General features: G+C 37.0%; 1 long non-coding RNA gene across 5 annotated transcripts in view; it reads left to right on the forward strand.

Annotated features, from left to right (window-relative positions):
• LOC109026687 (uncharacterized) overlaps positions 1-16,980 on the forward strand; it is a 217,119-nt gene that overhangs the window by 46,843 nt on the left and 153,296 nt on the right. For 4 of the 5 annotated variants that reach the window (XR_010133448.1, XR_010133446.1, XR_004070094.3 and 1 more), the window contains one exon: positions 15,703-15,805. This is a non-coding gene — a long non-coding RNA (uncharacterized lncRNA). Of the gene's footprint in view, positions 1-15,702; positions 15,806-16,374; positions 16,527-16,980 lie in introns of those variants that run through there. The other variant, XR_010133447.1, reaches the window with a different exon arrangement.

Raw genomic sequence — 16,980 nt, forward strand, 5'->3', positions numbered from 1 at the left:
TGACTCATTGCTAATTTATCTTAAAGAGGAAATGAATATCTGTGAGTTTGAAACAATATCTCTGAATGAGAATAATTAGGAAAATATCAATTTTATCCATTTATAAACCCTTTAAGGGGATGATTCTTGGAAGAAATCAGTATGATTGATACCATGGTCTGTTTCTACCCATATTTCTGACATCAAATGCATAGTTTTGTTTTGTTTTGTTTTTCCCATACCAACAACTAATTCTCTAACTCTCCAGACACCAACTGGGTATCCAATGATTCCATTTATTTTTAGCACTAACTAACCAGAGTTAATACAGACCTTACTCAGTCCCACAAGACTACCCTCACTTCAGATACCAATGCAAGTCCTGAGCCTGCTATAGTTCTGTCCAATGGACTATAAATCAAGAGTTTCCACGACCCCCTCCTCAGGCTCAATAATTTACTTGAGCAGCTCTAAGCCAGAAGCTCCTTAAATACCATTGTTTAGGAGTTTTATGGAGACTCCCCTATAAATACATGAGATTGACTGAGTTATTAGCCATTTGTGATTAATTCAATCTCCAGCCTCTCTCCTCTCTCCAGGGGTCAGGGGCTGGGCTCAAAGTTCCAAACCTTTAATCATATGGTTGTTTCGTCTGGCAACCAGCCCCCATCCTGAAGCTATCTAGGGACCCACCACAGGTCGTCTTATTAGCATAAACTCAGGTATGTGACAGGAGTTTATTATGAATAAGAAACTACTCTTACTCCCATCACTAGGGAAATTCCAAGACTTTTAGAAGTTCCATGCCAGAAACTAGGGATAAAACCCAAATATATATTTCTTAATATATCAAAATATCACAGTTGAATCAAGTTCCACATGCTATTCTAATCTTCTTTGACAAAGTGAAAAATCAGATAAAAGTAATGATGAACACACCTTTAATTCTGATCACAGAGCATACTTATCCACAAAAGGTAAAATCTACCTATCAAACAACAATTATAGGGATATAAACTTCACTAAAACTACATCCAGAGGGTGGTTGATACTTAACCAGGAGACACATAACCATGTTCTATAGATTCTAGTCATGTAGGAGTTAGAATTGGTTCTAGTGTAATTTTATGATTTTATCCATGTGTCTTGTGTATGCATTTTTGGAATCATACCTGATTTCATATTCCCTTCTGCACACTAGCACCTTATATATTAGAATGAAGAATGTGGTAAAAAGCAAGGATGCATTTTATTTATACTAAGGGGTCTCAAGTTAAAAATATATGATACCTTTCCAAATTGGAAGGAAAAAAAACAGCAATGCTTGTTTTTTCCAATCATCAAAACTTCAGGCTACATGTATCTAAAGAGCACAATAAGTGCAATTGAAGGTATGTAATATAAAATTCCTTTATGTGTTTTTCCATATTGGAATTAATAAGTAAATCAAAAGTCAAAATTTCCATTCCTAAAACTAAAGGAACATTCTTGTTTGCCAAGGTTTCACTTTGTAATTATCTATTCACAAAAAGATCTGCTGTTGCTAAGATGGCAAGCTATTCCTATGGGTCAGAAATATTCTTACCTTCCAAGATGCTGGTTTTAAGGGTGCAGTGCAAATACACAGCTGCATTAGCAAAGCTCGATCTTATAGAAGGGACTTCATACAAAAGAAAAGCAAATACTCATTATTGTCAAATCTGCAAGAAATATGTTCACCAAAACAAACAGCAAAAAGATAATACATAATATTAAATTAGAAACATTAACCCAAAAACTCTTCCCCATGTACCATATTCGTATAGAAAAAAATCTTCATTGCTCCTATGAGTGAAAGTAAATAGGACAGTCATGGACTCAAAATAAACAGAAGCATTCATGAATGAAACGAAATGTGTTAAAAAGCTGAGTAATATGCCAACGGCAAAGAATACATAAATGTGTAGAATTACCAATCATTCAAGCTGTTCAAAAATGGAAAGTTCTACCTAAAGTAGTGCATATCTATCACTATATGAGCTCAAGTAGTTCTCCTAGTGCATGTGGCAAAGGGAATCCTTACACTTGAAAATTTGATGAGGGGATTAAAAGGCCCTTCCAATACTGAAGAGGTGATCCTACTAGAACCTAAATTACTACTCCAGACCTAACCACTGCTTTTCAAATCACGAATGGATGTATTTTGTGGCTTATTCTAATTGCGTGCTAAATAAATTCCATAGGTCATTTCTAATAATAGCTTGAAAGCATATTTTTTGTTAAGCCATTGAAAAATCATTTTAAAATGGAAAAATAGTACTTCTTTAAAATCCCATGTAGTATAAGAAAAGATATATAACCTTTGTAGAGAGGGAGGCCAGCTCTTATTAGCTACACGACCTTGGGCAGGAAGCTTAACCTCTCTGTGTCCTAGTTTCGTCATCTGAAAAACAAGAATCACAATTCTGTGGATTTGTTGGAAGTCTACATGGATGAATAATGCCAAAACTCCCAGTCCTCAGTGGCTGCCCAATAAGTGGCATCCACTCTTTTGCTGCTGTCCTCATAAACAGAAAATAAAACAAAATCCTATGACGTTAATTTGTTTTCATGTTGAGCAAGCACTAAATACCTTAAAAAGAATATAACTCTGAACTTGTGACAAGAGTCTTTTTCTCCTGAAGTATTCTTTTTTTCAGATTTACTCTTTAGTTGAGAAATAAATGTTGTATACATTTATCATGCATGACATGATACCTTGAAATATGTATTTTCATATTTCATTTTGGAAAGGCCAAATTGAGCTAATAAACATATACATCACCTCACATACTTATTTGTGGTGAGAACACTTGAAATGTATCCTCTTAGCAATTTTCAAGAATATAACACATTTTTATTAATTAGAGTCACCATGTTGTACAACAGATCTCTTGAATTTACTCCTGAAATTTTGTTTCCTTTTACCAATATCTCCCCAGCCCCACTCCCTGCCCCAGCCTGGTAACTACCATCCTACTCTCTATTGCTATGAATTCAACGTTTTTAGATTTTACATATAACTGAAACCATATGATATTTGTCTTCCTGTGCCTTGCTTATTTCACTTAACATAATGTCCTCTAGGTTCATCCACTTGTTGCAAATAAAATTTAAAATTTTGACAAAAATTTCCTTTTTTAAGGCTATTAGTCATCTATCAGGTGTGTTTTGACAAAATCTTGACAAAATTTTGTTTTTTAAGGCTGAATAATACTCCATTGTGTAAATATACCACATTATCTTAATTCATTCATCTATTGATGAACACTTAGGTTGCTTCCATATATTGGCTATTGTGAACAATGCTGCAGTGAACATGGGGGCGCAGATATCTCTTCCACATGCTGATTGTATTTCCTTTGGATATATACTCAGTAGTAGGATTACTGGATCATACGGTAGTTCTATTTTAATTTTTTTTTACTTGTGCGAATGTATAGGGGTATGTTAGAAGTTTGTTACATGGATAAAATGCATAGTGATCAAGTCAGGGTATTTAAGGTGTGCATCACCCAAGTACAGTATATATTTTTGTTAAGTATAGTCATCCTACCGTGCCATCAAACACTACATTTATTCCTTCTCTTACTATATGTTTGTACCCTTCAACTCACTTCTCCTTATCCTTACACCTCCCCCTTTCCATATCTCCCAGTCTCTGTTATCTATCTTTCCACTCTCTACATCCATGTGATCAGATTTTTTAGGTCCCACAAAAATATGAGAAATGCACTGTTTGTCTTTTTGTGCCTGGTTTATATCACTTAACATAATAACCTCCAGTTCCATCCATGTTGCCTCAAATGACATGATTTTATTCTTTTATGGCTGAAAAGTATGCCTATATATATATATATATATATATATATATATATATATATATATATATATATACACACCACATTTTCTGTATCCATTCATCCACTAATGGACATTTAGGTTGGTTTCATCTCTTTGCTATTGCAAATAGTGCTGCAAGAAAGATTCAGTGCAGGTATCTCTTTCATGTACTGATTTCTTTTTCTTTAGGTAGATACTCAATAGTAGAATTACTGGATTGAACAGTAGTTCTATTTTTAGTTTTTGGGAAATCTGCATACTGTTTTTCATTGCAGCTGTACTAGTTTATATTCTCACAGTGTATAAGAGTTACCTTTTCTTTGTATCTTTGCGAACATGTGTTAAATTTTGACTTTTTCATAATAGCCATTCTGATTGGCATAAGATAATATCTCACTGTGGATTTGATTTGCATTTCTCTGTGATTCGTGATGTTCAGCATGTTTTCATAAACCTATTGGCCATTTGTGTGTCTTATTTTAAGAAATTTGTATTAATGACTTTTGCCTTTTTAATTGGAGTATTTGTTTTAAATCCTGTTGAGTTAGTTGTTTGAGCTCCTTCTACATTCTGGGTATTAGTTGTCTATCAGATGAATAGTTTGGAAATATTTTCTCCCATTCAACAGGTTGGCTCTTCACTCTGCTGATTGTTTTCCTTTGCTAGGCAGAGGAGTTTAACATGGTCCCATTTGTCTATTTTTGGTGGTGTTACCTGTGCTTTGAGGACTTAGTCTTACATTTTTTGCCTAGACCAATGTCCAGGAGTGTTTTCCCCAGGTTATCTTCTAGTATTTTTATAGTTTGGGGTCTTATATTTAAGTCTTTAATCCATTTTGAGTTGTACTTTTGTATATGGTGAGAGACAGGTGTACAGTTTCATCTTTTGGCATGTAAGTATTAAATTTTCCCAACACCATTTATTGAAGAGGGTGCTTTTCCCCAACATAAGTTCTTGTAGGCTTTGTCAAAGATCAATTGGCTGTAAATATGTGGGTTTATTTCCGGGTTTTCTATTCTGTTCCATTGGTCTATATGTCTATTTTTATAACAGTAGCATATTGTTTTTGGTTACTATAGTCTTGCAACATATTTTGAAGTCAGATAATGTGATACCTCCAACTTCATTCTTATTGCTTAGGATTGCTTTGGCTATGTGGGCTTTATTGTGGTTTCATAAGAATTTTAGGATTGTTTTTTCAATGTTGTGAAGAATAACATTGCTAGTTTGATTGGAATAGCATTGAATCTGTAGATTACTTTTGGCAATATGGTTATTTTAACAATATTGATTCCTCAGATCCACAAACATAAGATATTTTCCCATTTGTTGATGTATATTTCAACTTCTTCTAATAGTGATTTTTGTAGCTTTTCTTGTAGAAAGCTTTCACCTCCTTGGTTAAATTTATACTAGGTATTTTATTTTTTGTAGCTGTCTTAAGTGAAATTGCTTTCTTGATATCTTTCTTAACTAGATCACCACTTGTGCATAGAAATTCTACTGCTTTTATATATTAATTTTGTATCTTGCAAGCTCACTAAACTCATTTATCAAATCTAAAAGTTTTTTGGTGGTCTTTAGATTTTTCTAGATATATGATCATATTATCAGCAAAGAGGGAGAATTTGACTTTCTCTTTTTCCATATTGATACCTTTTGGTTCTTTTCCTTAACTGATTGCTCAGCCTAAAACTTCCAGTACTATGTTGAATAGGAGTGGTAAAAGTAGGCATCCTTATCTTGTTCCAGTTCTAAGAGAAAAGGCTTTCACCTTTTTCCCATTCAGTATTATGTTAGTGGAAAATGTGTAGTACGTGGCCTTTTTTATTTGGAGTAAAGTTCCTTCCAGTTTGTTGAGAGGTTTTACATGAAAAGATATTAAATTTTATCAAATGCTCTGCCTCTGTTGAGATGATCATACAGTATTTGTTTCATTCTGTTTTATCACATTTTTTGATTTGCATATGTTGAACCATCCTTGCATCCCTGGTATAAATTCCACTTGACCATGGCAGATTATCTTTTTTATATGCTGTTGGATGTTGTTTGCTAGCATTTTGATGAAGATTTTTGCATCTAGGTTCATTAGGAATATTGGTCGGTAGAGGGCTTTTTTTTTTATCTTGGGGGTTGTTTTTTTCTGTGTATCTTCATCTGGCTTTGGTTATCAGATAATGCTGGTCTCATGGAATGAGTTCTAAAAATTCCCTCATCTTCAATATTTTTGGAATAACTTCAGGATTGGTATTAGTTATTCTGTGTAAATTTGGTAGAATTTAGCTGTGACTCCATCTGGTCCTGGGCTTTTCTTTGTTGGGAGACTTTTTATTACTGATTCACTATTGCTACTCATTTTTCTATTTCTTTCTGATTCAGTCTTGGTAGATTCTATGTTTCCAGGAATGTATCTATTTCCTCTAGGTTTTCCAGTTTGTTAGCATATAATTGTTCATAATTATCTGTTGATTTTTTTTTTAATTTCTATAGTATTGGTTGTAATGTCTCCTTTTTCTTTTCTGATTTAATTTTTTGGGTCTCCTCTCTTCTTGGTTAGTATAGGTATTTATCAATTTTGTTTATCTTTTTAAAGAAACAACTTTTTGTTTTGTTGATCCTTTGCGTTTTTTTAGTCTATTTCATTTAGAACCCCTCTGATTTTTATTATTTCTTCTGCTAATTTGGAATTTGATTTGTTATTGATTTTCGAGTAGCTTGAAGTGCATTGTTAGGTTGTTAATTGCTAATCTTTTTGATGTAGGCCTTTATTGCTATGAATTTCCCTCTTAGCACTGTTTTTGCTGTATCCCATGGGTTTTGGTTTATTTTGTTTGTTGTTTTTTTTTATTATTTATTTTTTTATTATACTTTAAGCTCTGGGCACGCTCTAGGCCTTACTAGGTTGGGGAAGTTCTCCTGGATAATATCCTGAAGAGTGTTTTCCAACTTGGTTCCATTCTCCCCATCACTTTCAGGTACACCAATCTAACATAGGGTCTTTTCACATAGTCCCATATTTCTTGGAGGCTTTGTTCATTTCTTTTTACTCTTTTTTCTCTAAACTTCTCTTCTCGCTTCATTTCATTCATTTGATCTTCAATCACTGATACCCTTTCTTCCACTTGATCAAATCAGCTACTGGAGCTTGCGCACACGTCACGTAGTTCTCATGCCATGGTTTTCAGCTTCATCAGGTCATTTAAGGTCTTCTCTATGCTGTTTATTCTAGTTAGCCATTCGTCTAATCTTTTTTCAAGGTTTTTAGCTTCCTTACGATGGGTTCAAACATCCTCCTTTAGCTCAGAGAAGTTTGTTATTACCGATCTTCTGAAGCCTACTTCTGTCAACCCATCAAAGTCATTCTCCATCCAGCTTTGTTCCACTGCTGGCAAGGAGCTGCAATCCTTTGGAAGAGAAGAGGTACTCTGGTTTTTAGAATTTTCAGCTTTTCTTCTCTGGTTTCTCCCCATCTTTGTGGTTTTATCTACCTTTGGTCTTTGATGTTGGTGACCTACAGATGGGGTTTTGGTGCGGATGTCCTTTTTGTTGATGTTGATGCTATTCCTTTCTGTTAGTTTTCCTTCTAACAATCAGGACCCTCAGCTGCAGGTCTGTTGGAGTTTGCTGGACGTCCACTCCAGACCCTGTTTGCCTGGGTATCACCAGTGGAGGCTGCAGAACAGCAAATATTGCAGAACAGCAAATGTTGATGCCTGATCCTTCCTCTGGAAGCTTCATCTCAGAGGGGCATCTGGCTGTATGAGGTGTCAGTTGGCCCCTACTGGGAGTTGTCTCCCAGTGAGGTTACTCGGGGGTCAGGGACCTACCTGAGGAGGCAGTGTGTCCGTTCTCAGATCTCAAACTCCATGCTGGGAGAACCATTGCTCTCTTCAAAGCTGTCAGACAGGGGCGTTTAAGTCTGCAGAAGTTTTTGCAGCCTTTTGTTCAGCTAGGCCCTGCCCTCAGAGGTGGAGTCTACAGGGGCATGCAGGCCTTGTTGAGCTGCAGTGGGCTCCACCCAGTTTGAGCTTCCCAGCTGCTTTGTTTACCTAGTCAAGCTTCAGCAATGGTGGATGCCCCTCCCTCAGCCTCACTGTCGCCTTGCAGTTGGATCTCGGACTGCTGTGCTAGCAGTGAGCAAGGCTCCATGGGGGTGGGACCCACTGAGCCAGGCACGGGATATAATCTCCTGGTGTATCGTTTGCTAAGACTGTTGGAAAAGAGCAGTATTAGGGTGGGAGTGTCCCGATTTTCCAGGTACTGTCTGTCACAGCTTCCGTTGGCTATGAAAGGGAATTCCCTGAACCCTTGCACTTCCCGGGTGAGGCGATGCCCCACCCTGCTTCAGCTCACACTCTGTGGGCTGCACCCACTGTCCAACCAGTCCCAATGAGATGAACCCAGTACCTCAGTTGGAAATGCAGAAATCACCTGTCTTCTACGTCACTCACAGTGGGAGCTTTAGACTGGGGCTGTTCCTATTCGGCCATCTTGGAACGATCCCCACCATGGGTTTTGATATGTTGTGTTTCCACTTTCATTTGTTACAAGGAACTTTTTTATTTCCATCTTAATTTCTTCATTGACCCAAGTTCACTTACGAGCATGTTTGCTAATTTCCGTGTATTTGTATAATTTCCAAAGTTCCTCTTGGTATTGATTTCTAGTTTTATTCCATTGTAATCTGAAAAAATAGTTGATATAATTTAAATTTGTGTGTTTATGGAGACTTGTTTTATAGTCTTATATGTGATCTATCCTGAAGAATGTTCCATGTGCTGATGTGAAGAATGTATTTCTATAGTTGTTGAATAGAATATTTGTTATACATTAGACCCATTTGGTTTGAAGTTCAATTTAAATCCAATGTTTCTTAATTTCCTGTTTCAATGATCTGTCTAGTGCTGACAGATGGGTGTTGAAGTCTCCTACTACTGTATTACAATCTAACTCTCTTTAAATCTAGTAATATTTGCCTTATGAATCTGGTTGTTCCAGGGTGGGGTGCATATATATTTAGGATTATTATACCCTCTTGCTGAATTGATCCCTTTATTATATAATGATCTTCTTTATCTTTTATTGTTTTTGACTTAAAGTATGTTTTATCTGGTGTAAGTATAGCTACTCCTGCTCACTTCTATTTACATGAAACACCTTTTCCCGTCCATTTACTCGCCAAATATATATGCCTTTACTGGTGAATTTTTTTGTAAACAACATAAAATTAGAATTTTTTTGCCATTCAGCCATTCTATATCTTAAATGGATAATTTATGTTCAAGGTTATAATTGGTATATGAGGCTTTGTTCATGTCGTATTGTTAATGATTTTCTGGTTGTTTTATATATTCTTTGTTCCTTTTTCTCTTATTGTCGTTTGATAGAATTCTGCAGTGGTACCATGTGAGTGCTTTCTTTTCCTCCTCTGAATAATTGCTTTACTAGTGAATTTTATACTTTTGTGGGTTTTCATCTCTTTGGTAAATTTCTCATTCATATCTGATCTTTTTCCTGGTTGTTTCTTGTGTTGTTTTTCAGAATTCTCCTGTATCTCACTGAGCTTCTTTAAAATCAATCATTTGTATTCTTTGTCTTGATTTCCAAAACTACTTTTTGATTAAGATGTATTGCTAAAGAATTATTGTTCCTTTCGGGCATCGTATTTTCTTGCTTTTTCATGTTTTCTGTGTCTTTAACATTGATTTCTGCACATCTAGTGTAACTGTTACTTTTTCTTATTTTTCAATATCCTCTTTTAGGGAAGGGCTCAGATACTCAGGCTTTGATTTTGGTGCACTCAGTAGTCTCTATATGATTGCTTTAGCTGGAAACAGCATTATTGATATATGTTGTTTCCTTGGTAGGTTAGGTATGGTTATTATTGGAGGCTGTGGTGAAGTTGTGCTGAGAACTAGGATGCTGGGTACTTCAGTCTTCAGCCCCGATTGGTGGCAGCAATAGGCTGAGCATGCCTATCTTTATGCCCCAGGGCAGCATAAGTTGGCACCTATGCTGGCAGTTACTAGCAAGCTGATTCTTGGACCCCTAATGGCATGCTCAGATACTGGAAATGGCAGCAGTGGATGGGATGGGTAGATGGGTTCTTATGCCTGGGAGGCTGGCATGGCATGGGCAACAACAGTTGCAGTGGTGAGACAATTCTCTAGATCCCAAGTTGTATGTGTTGACACTGATGGTGGTGGTGATGGGCTGGGTGGGCCAGTCTCCAAGCCCATAGTTATCACTTGCAGGAAAGTGCCAGCTGAGATGTTAGCAGCCAGGAGGTTAGGCCCAAACTCAGGCTCCCAGGAGGAGTGCTCAGGTGCCTGTCGTGGTGAATTGATTTGAAGATCTATGTGCTCTGTCTTTGAGGAGGAGCAAAGCTGGCCAAGTGGTCTTGTGCTTAAGCCCGCCAGTTTTGAGAACAGCTACCAGCTGCAGTTGGTTAAGATACGGCAACCCTCAGGTCCGAGGCAGAGTGCTTGGGTGAGGGGCCACACATAGCAGCTGTGCTTAGGTCTTATCCTTGGAGAGTGTAAAGCCATCCTTAATGCCCACAGACTGGGCTGGCAAGTAGGGAACCCACATTCCTTTCACACCCCAGACCCAGCAGGGCTTGTCCCCCATGCCTTCGTGGCAGTAGTTGGCACACCTAGCTCACACCCCACTTTGGCTGCAGGAGCACCCACCCAACTTGTGACTAAGTTCTAGCAGCAGCTTGCACCCCACTTGCATCTCCATCTCAGATCCCAGCATCACTTGCTTGCTGAAATTGGCCACTGCAGCTCATGCCTCACTTGCTTCTTAGCCCTGGCTGACTGCAGGAGGGCTCTCAGCTTGCTCTCCTGTCCCAGCAGTAACAGCCCAAGTTTCCATAATTCCTCAGTCCTGGTACCACTGAGCCCCAGGACAGCATGCAGTTTCCTAGGTTTGGAAATGGAGTCTTAAATGTAGCAGCTTGGGTCTCAGAAAGGGTATGGGACCCAGTGCGAGCTCCCTCCCTGAAGCAGTTCTGTCCCATCATCTTCCAGAAGCTCCGTATGTTAGTCCCAGGATTTGGGTGGGTCAAGGGGTTCTCCCATGGCCAGAACTGCACGATTCCATGGTGGGGATGTAGGCGACTGAAAATCTTTCACTCACCCATTCCCCAGGTTGTGAAGTCACTTCTGGCTCCCAGCCAATGCCAGCCAGGCAGGCTGCCACTTTTCCTTCCTCTTTCCTGCTTTTCATGTTTTCTATCCTTTCCCTGTTGCATTCCAGCATTATCTCTTGGATAGTATATTCAAATTATGACCGTCTATGCACTATTCTGGTTCTTCTAAGTAGAGGAGGCAGGCATGAAATCCTTCTAGTCAGCCATTTTAAACCTCCTCCCCTATTTTTAAACTTTGAGGAACCTCCATACTGTTTTCCATAATGGCTATACTAATTTACTTTCCCACCAACAATGTACAAAGTTTCCTTTCTCTCCATATCTTCACCAACAACTATCTTTTGTCTTTTTGGTAATAGCCACTCTAGCAGATGTGAGGTGATATCTCATTGTGGTTTTAATTTGCATTTCCCTGATAAGTGATACTGAACATTTTTCATATACCTTTTGGCCATCTGTATGTCTTCTCTTGAGAAGTGTCTGTTTAGGTCCTCTACTTATTAATTAGGTTATTTGTTTTTAGGCAATTTTTTAATGCTTTTTGTGTTGAGTTTCTTACATATTCTGGATATTAATCCCTTATAAAATGTATTACTTGCAAATATTTTCTCCTATTTCACTGATTGTCTCTTCCCTCTGTTGTTTCCTTAGCTATGCAGAAGCTTTTTAGTTTGTTATAATCCCATTTGTCTATTATTGCTTTCCTTGCCTATGCTTTTGGGTCACATTAAAAAAATCATTACCCAGGCCAATGTCATAGAGTTTTCCCCTATGTTTTCTGCTAGTATTATTACATGTTCATATCTTACATCTAAATCTTTAATCCATTTTGAGTTGACTTTTGTACATGGTGAGAAAAGGGACCATTTTTATTCTGCACGTAGATACACAGTTTTGTCAACACTATCTTTTGAAGAGACTGACCTTTTCCTACTGTGTTTTCTTGGCATCTTTGTCAAAAATTAAACGGCCATATATATGTGGATTTATTTCTGGGCTCTCTACTCTGTTCCATTGGTTTATGTGTCAGTTTTTATGCCAGTATCAATGCTGTTTTGATTACTATACTATTTTGAAGGCAAGTAGTACAATGCCTCCAGCTTTGTTCTTTTTGCTGCCAAAGTGTTTTTCATTAAAAATTTTCCTCGCAAGTGGAAAACATGATATAGGAAGAGAAAACACTTCTACAGCCAGAATGTTAGACAATGTTACTTATTCTTGAAATTAATTCTTTTGAGCCATGTTCCTCAGAATGATGTAATCTTAATATGAACACAGGAATAGCCTCATGGTAAAGAAGTCTGCTATGAATGATTGTTTTAGAGCTCTTGAAACTTCCAGGTTGCTGGAGACAAGGGCTTATCATAAAATAGCTCATATCAAGGTTGAAAATATGAGAAATAATTAGTAGTAATATATTGTAATCTCGCAGTCTGTTTCTAACCTGTCAGATGCACAAGTAGAATGACCATCCAGAGTATCCTTTAGTTGAATGTTAATCTTCCCCTAAAAAAGAAAATAGAGTGACTATCTTTTCCCATCATACACACGAGTATTGTATATAATCAAAGTGCTTTTCCACTCTCTGGAAAACACAGTACCCATGTAAAGTGTATCAACACTGGAAACAAAACATTTGGACTTATAATATTGTGAGCTCTCTGAAACCAGAAGCATTCGGCAGGAGCTGGAGTTTCAAATGCTAAAACAGAAATATAAAATCTTCCTGAGACAGAAGGATAAACTTCCAGATTTCTTCAAATCTCAACTTGAAATTTTTAATTGTTATGTTTGATTTTCTGAAAACCATTCTGTGAATTACTGTTGTTTGATAACTGAAGGTTGATGTCCTTGCTTAGGTACACAGCAGCCCACCTTTATTTTTTAACAAATCTCCTTTCTTTCTTCTAGTCCCAACTCCTCAAAACACTGACTACTACTTACTCAAGCCAGGGGCTGATAAAACTAGTTAACTTTCCCCTCAATACCTAGCATGCTGTAAGCAACTGGATAAAACCTAATTACCTGCCTCATAAGTGAAACTTTTAAATCTATTTGTGCACTTCCAGTGTATCAGGCAGTTCATCCACAGAAGGTTAAAGAAATACTGGGAAACACTAATAAAACTTAAGAAGAAAGCATTCTTTGCTTTCATTGAGCTGGGAGGAAACTAGAAGTCTTCTAGTCCCACCCCTCCATGCTAGTAATAAGGAAACTAAGTTGCACAACACCACGCAGCTTGTTAAAGGCAGAGCTGAAACAAGAACCTGACATCCAATCCAGAGTTCAGTTTTCACTAACATATGCACCTTGACTTCGCTTGAATTTCCTCCTTTTGATTGACAAAGAGTGAAAGTACTGGTGGCCTAATTTTATAAGAAACCACTGAAAATTCTTGAGAAAACTGGTTTACTGGTTCACAATTGACAGATTTAATTCAAGGGGGAGAAGAAAAGATGCTTCAAAGGCACAGCAATTACTGGACTAACACACAGCTGGGCACATTCATGGGGACATAGGAGTGCAGGAGATCACTGAGGGAGAAAGTACAGGAAAAAAATAATAAACAGCCTTTGCTTAACCATGGGAAAAGCCCATATTTACAGAGTGGGAGGAGGGTGAATAACATTAATTGCCACTCTGGGCTTCTTCCCCAAAGTACTCTAGGACTGGTTTTTCAAGTGTAAAGAAAGGGACTAGACAAGTTAAAACTGCCTGCAGCACATTTTCTTGTTATACAGATATAAACACACACGTGATTTGTGCCTTGGCCTCACACCCTGCTCACTGCAGACTAGTTCCTGGTCCCTGGTCTCCATTCAAAGAACACAGACCACGCAAGATGTCAGTAGAAGAGGAAACTTTGTACACTGTTGGTGGGGATGTAAATTAGTATAGCCATTATGGAAAACAGTTCCTCAAAGTTAAAAAGTACAAGTTTACCTAGGTAAAAAACCTGCACATGTACCCCTGAACTTAAAATAAATGTTAAAAAAAATTAAAATAGGCCAGGTGAGGTTGCTCACACCTGTAATCCTAGCACTTTGGAAGGCCGAGGCAGGTGGATCACCTGAGGTCAAGAGTCTGAGACCGGCCTGGGCAACATGGCAAAACCTCGTCTCTACTAAAGACATAAAAATTAGCTGGGCGTGGTGGCAGGTGCCTATAATCCCAGCTACTCAGGAGGCTGAGGTAGGAGAATCACTTGAACCTGGGGGGCAGAGGTTGCAGTGAGCCAAAATCCTGCCACTGCACTCCAGCCTGGGCAAAAGAGGGAAACTCCGTCTCAAAAAAAAAAAAAAAATTAAAAATTAAAAATATTTACCCATTTGCAAAGTTTTAAAAATCAAATATATATTTAAAAAGAGTTTAAACATTTTTTCAGATTTTTTAAAAGTTTTATTCTGATTAATTCACACTGGATAGAAAACAAATAAACTTCCAAGAGAAGAGGCCCCCTTAAATTCATTTTTTCCATCAAGATGAATAAGTGTGCTTCTGTCCAATTGCCCTGAATAATATCTGATATTAATCTGAAATATTTTCTCAGCTGTGAATTTGGGTAGACATAATCCATTAAAATTATCATATGTACAGATAAAGTTACGATATTGGAAAATCAATGAACCTAGTCATTCTCCTGCCTTCCCTAAACAACTTACCTTAGTTAAAATCATTCTTTTTCCCCTCTTAAACTCAGTACATGTAAAATATTCAGCACTTTTTTTATGTTCTGCTGGACAATGATTACATTTACATAGGGAATAGTATGTAATAAGATGAGGAAACTAAGTCCAAGAAAATTTCAATAATATAAGATTATAGAACTTGTTCTATAGAATAAATTAACTCAACTTATTAAATTGTAAATTAAATGGAAGAGACAACCCACTGAGAAATTAACATGTAGGAACATGTTATAAATCCTAGAATATCAGAAATAAGTTTTCTCAAAAATCAAAAATTTTATATCATGAATTTGGGAGTTTCTCCATCCTTATAAACATACCCTGTGTCCCAATCCTCTCCCCCTCATTAGTATTTACAGAAGAAGTTGTGTGCACCTTCCACATAACAGCCTCTCAAATATTTGAAAATGGTGACTGGATACTCTAGTTAGTTCACTCTTTTGCAGGCCAATGCCTCATTCATTTAACTATTCCTCACGCAGATCTCCTTACCCTCCTGGTTTCTCCCCACTGAATTCCTGAGATGTCTATGTCTTTTTCTGAACTCATGCTCTGCAGAAGTAAAAATGATACTTTAAATGAAGTTCAACAAAACTAAGGAGAAAAGAACTATTGTCACTTCATTTTTGATATTTTATCTTTATTAATGCTGATTTTCTATTGTGTTTTTTCATATCCAAGTCCTATTCTTCCCTGATTGCTGATGTTCTCTATTAACCTCAAGACCTTCTTACAGGTACTATAGCTAAGCCAATGGCCCAGCCCTATGCTTATAAATTGATTTTGTTTGTTTTTACATGATGTTAGTACCGTTCAACTCATTGCCAGAGTGGCTTAGATATGGCAAAAGAAAAGCCCATAGAACCAAATCCTACACAAAATTCACTGAAGAAAATGTAATACAGTTGTCAAAGCACTTAAACTTTAATGTTCATCCTTCAAGAAGCTTTCAGGAAGTTTATATGATTATTTAAATATCGAAGGGATATTTACAAAATGACTCTTTTGTCTTCACAGAAAACTTCTAAAATCATCAGGAGATATCACTGAAAAGGTTTCAAAACAAAGCCATAATCTCTAGAAATGTGTCCTTGATGGGTTGGTCTTCATTTGCCTGAAGGTGAGTAACTGGTGTTTTTATCATGCCAAAACTTCAGGATCCATGGGTACCTTTTTCTACTTTTCATCAGGAGGCAAAATTCATACTGCATTTTACATGTAGAAAGGAATTTGGCCAGATGAATAGAAGAATGGAAGTTTCTCCAAGCAGTGCCAAGCTTTCATGACCTCAGACAGCATCTCAAATTGTTTGAATGAATAGGCAGAACCAGCCTGTGAAATCATGAGGGAACAGGGTTGCTTAACCAACTATCCAAGTAGAAAGAGAGGCCAAAAGTAAAGTACGGTAAGAAAAAGGGGAAGTAGCAATTTCAGGTGAGAAAAATAATAGCTGCAGAACAATAAAGTTACAGAGTCAAGAGATTTAGGAAGAGATAGTAGTAGGAAGAATAGAGGGTGATTTACAAAAGGGGTGGGGTAAATCACAGAAAATTGCTAGAGAAGAATAGAACAATCAAGGTTATAGTACCTCAGAATGCCTGTTTCCTAGGTGAAGAGTTTTTAACACAGAGCTATTGCCCCATATGTACTATTGACTTAATATGAAATTAAGAAATGTTTTACTTTCAGAAATTGAGGCTAAGTGAGCCAAGGAAAAGGTCATCCATCAAGAACAAAGCAAGATTTCTCAACCATGGCAGGACATTAGGATCATCTGTAGAACTTTAAAAGATTGTTTAATTTTTTTCATTTGGTTTCCTTTATAGTTGATTTTGTTTAACTTTGCCAGTGAAATTAAAAAAAAAAAAACAAAAAACAAAAGACAGCAATGCTTTTTTTGTTTGTTTAGTTAAAAGCTTAACTCAGAGTCATTACTAGACCTGTGGAAAATCTCTGCTAGTTTTAGTAAATTTTTCTGGAGGGTTTGAACTTCAAGGCATCTTTTTTTTTTGGGCAACCTCCTTATAATTTTCATTTTGAAATTTTTATGTCATCGCAGAGCAAAATGTTGCTTCAGTATTTCTATCCTGAATCAACACTAATTCCCAATTCAAATGCTCTCCGCCATTGAGAAAGACATACTGATTTCAAGATCTACACGGCTAAACAGTGTTTCAAGTTTCCCACCACTATCAACAGACTGTAGAAAATAGAAAAACACTGACTTAAAATACTGAAAGAAAATTAATGGTTTCTGGGAAAAGCATGACATTCAGAAAAAAATAAGATGCTTTA

This window comes from Gorilla gorilla, chromosome 3, assembly GCF_029281585.2.
Source record: "Gorilla gorilla gorilla isolate KB3781 chromosome 3, NHGRI_mGorGor1-v2.1_pri, whole genome shotgun sequence".
NCBI lineage: Eukaryota > Metazoa > Chordata > Mammalia > Primates > Hominidae > Gorilla > Gorilla gorilla.